Below are 3494 nucleotides of genomic sequence, written 5' to 3' on the forward strand. Positions count from 1 at the left end.
CCTCCTGAGAACTGGATTATAGGTGTGTACCACCCATCTGGCTACTATCTAATTTTTATTGGTTCACTTTTGTGGTACTGGAGTTTGAACCCATGGGTTCTCTATCACTGAGCTACATCTCCAACCCTTTTTATTTATTTATTTTGAAACAGGGTCTTGGTTAGTTGCTCAGGCTGGCATAAATTTGTGATCCTCCTGCCTCAGCCTCCTGGGTAGCTAGGATTTACAGGTATGTGCCACCATGGCTAACAATTTTTAAATGTACAGTTCAGTGGTATTATTGTATTTCTTTTTTCTTTTTTTGAGACAGAGTCTTGCTATGTACTTCAGGTTGGCCTTGAACTTAATGTCTAGCCCAGGCTGGCTGAGAACTCACAGTGATCCCCCTGCCTCAGCCCCTCAAGTACTGGAAATACAAGTGTTTGCCACTATATCCAGCTTGGATCTCACTTTTGTCTCCACCGCAGACCCTGGCCTTGAACCCAGTGCCCAAACATCCTGCCATCTCCTCACCATCCCTCAGGCATCATGAACCTCTCAATCTGTCTAGAACAGAATTCCGGACTTTCTCACCGGTGCTTGTTTGTCTCAGCCCAAGCCAACCCCAGCCCATCACTTCGGCTAAGGGCATCCGTGCTGCGTCATTGCTCGGGCTGGGAACCTGGGCACTGCACTCCCTTCCGCTTCTCCTTCCTGTTCCACATACAGACGCTCAGAAGTGCTGTTGGCTCCATCCTCGAAGCAGACCCCCCACATCCCTCTAGCACCGCCTCTGCAACTGAGGGCCCCCTTTCTCCAACTGTCAAGGGCTCTGCTGCTCCTGCGATCTCCTGGAAACCTTTGTGATGCTTTTACGCCCTGTCCCCTCCTCCTTGCTCCAAACCCTCAGGCTTCCCAGGCGCTGGGTCCGGGGCTGCCGTGGGGCGTGGAGACCCACGGGTGCAGCTGCGTCCGCCCTCCTGCTGCCTCAGCCCTTCTGGGCGTGGCCCCCGTGGGACGTTCCTTCTGCAGGCATCACACTCCCTCACTTATCTCTGCCACCTCTCCGTCACCCTGTCAGCCCCTTTGTCTTTAGGGCAAAAGTGCGCTTGAAGTGGGATGAAGGCAGCCCCTTCCTCTCTTCACGGCTGCCTTCATGGAGATGAGAACTCAGGAAGAACCCAAGGTGGAGCACATCAGCTTGCTCCCTTGTGCCTCTCAGCAGTGCAGAACAGAATTATGCTGGGTATGGTGGTGCTGCACACCTGTAATTCCAGAATGTGGGAGGCCGAGGTGGGAGGGTTGCAGTGAGTCTGAGGCCATCCTGGGCTACATAGTGAGTTCAAGCCCAGCCCGAACTTATAGAGAGACCCTGTCTCAAAACAAACCAACAAACCAAAACAAAGCACCACCATTTCAAAAAGTGAAAAGCACAACAATGAAGGAAACTAACATTTTTCTTTCTTTTTTTTAAGTGGGTGGTGTCAGGTAAAAAAGAGCCAAAAACCAAGACCAGACCAGAGCTACTACAAGTCTTTACTGTAGGGACGACGTGCCAGGATGTCTCCGATCAAAGGAAAGGGAGCAGTATGAAAGAATGAAGAGCTTCTTTTATAAGATGGGTGGGACTTATTAGGAGCTGGGGTGGAATTAAGTGAGGTAGTATTAAGGGATTGGAGGAGCCTGTGACATCACTAGGAGGGGTTTGTGACATCACTGGTTACTTCTGAAGGTTGCAAGTATCTGGTTACTTTTTGGTGGGAGAAGAGGCATCATGGGAAGAAAAAGGCTGTCCTCTGTTAGGTGGGAGAAGCCATCTTTTTATTTGAGAAGCAGAGCATTATGGGAAGAAGTAACGGCCATTTTAAGGCGAGGGAAATTAACAGGCAGTTGCTGTCTTCTAGGCAATGTGCTTTAACACATAGGCTGAATTCATTCTGACGGTAGGATGGATATCATTCATTACCTTTTTTGGGGATCAGAAGTGGAGAATCAGGGAATGAATGCCCTTGGCCTGGGCCAGAGTTAAGGGCAGAACTGGGATTTGACTCCTGGCTGGACTCATTCCCAACTTGTGTTCTCAGTCCCTTTCCTCCTCCGTGGGGGAAAGCAGAGGCCGAATCTCAGAGGTGGGCTTGAATTATTTTATAGGCTATCAAAATTCTCCTTTAAAGATGAAATGGAATGGGCTGTATTTCAAAACAGCACAGCAGGGGTCTCCAGCCCAAGAACCATGAACGGGGAAGAAAGGGTTGGTTCATTCTGGGAAACCCTGCCTAACAGCTGTGCTACCTGAGCTGTCCCCTCAGGCCGTGTCAGCGTTGGTGTCACCTGGAAGCGGCTGCTCTGAGCAGCTTCTGGGTATACTGGCTGAGGTAGAGCACCGCACACTAGGCATGTTGTCCCTTCTGACACACGGAGCTCTGTGAGTGAGGGGGTGGCCCGTGGTGCGAGCCACAGGGCAGAAAGCCATGCCCAGCTGTCCGGGTCCCCTCCTGCCCCCTCGAGAGACCCAGAGTAGAAATGAAACCACTGGGAATCAAACCATTGAAAACAACACCGTTTACCCTCTGGTCAAAGAGAGCCCAAAAGGTTTTAGTAGATGGTGAAATCCGGTGGGTTTACTACTTGGGAACAGTTGTCCCAAGTACTACAATTTTCAGAAAAATTCCGATTGAACTGGGTGTAGCAGCGCATGCCTGTCACCCCAGCACTGGGGAGGTTGAGGCAGGAGGATTGCGGCAATTTGAAGGCCAGTGTGGGCTACGTAGTGAGTTCAAGGGCAGCCTGAACTACCTGTCCAGACGCTGGCCTAGACTGCAACCCAAACCCAAGTCACAACAACAAAATTTCTGATTCTGAGAAGTTGCTAATTCATTTTGTTTTTCTTTATATTAATTCAAATTGTTGAAAATATAAAACAATGATGATTAAGTTTTTAGGTTATTCTGTGGAACTTGTAGCAGTTAGACCTTATATTAGAAGGGGTTTTTCCTCCTTCCTGCTGCTTGCAGGGCATTGCGGGAGCGCAGTGCGGAGACGTTATCATCTCACCTGGGGTGCATGCCGGACAGGAAGCAGAGGGTTCTGGAGGCTCTCACATGTCCCTGTCACCCCAAGCCAGGGCCACCGCCACCTCCTCAGTCTCACTCCGACCCCCGAGCAGCAGGCAGTGCTGGGAGCAGAGGAAACGGTTACCACAGGCCGAGAGTCAGGACGGAGGCTCAGGTGAAGTTTCATTTCCTGAAAAGAAGTTACGCGTGTGGAAAATAATTCAGGATGTGATCCAGGGTAAGTGTGGGACAACTGGGCCTGCCACAGTGGCACATAACTATAACCCAGGTACTCAGAAGGCTTAGGAGGATCACACACGCTAGATCAGCCTGGGCAATTCAGCAAAATCTTGCCACAAAATAGAATTAAAAGGCTGTGGACAGAGTTTAGTGGTATCACTCAACCCCCTGCCCCAATATCATATAATATTAAAAAAAATTCAACATTACTTATCTATATTC

The sequence above is a fragment of the Fukomys damarensis genome, unplaced genomic scaffold (genome assembly GCF_012274545.1).
Source record: "Fukomys damarensis isolate Sample0158 unplaced genomic scaffold, DMR_v1.0_HiC HiC_scaffold_37, whole genome shotgun sequence".
Lineage (NCBI taxonomy): Eukaryota > Metazoa > Chordata > Mammalia > Rodentia > Bathyergidae > Fukomys > Fukomys damarensis.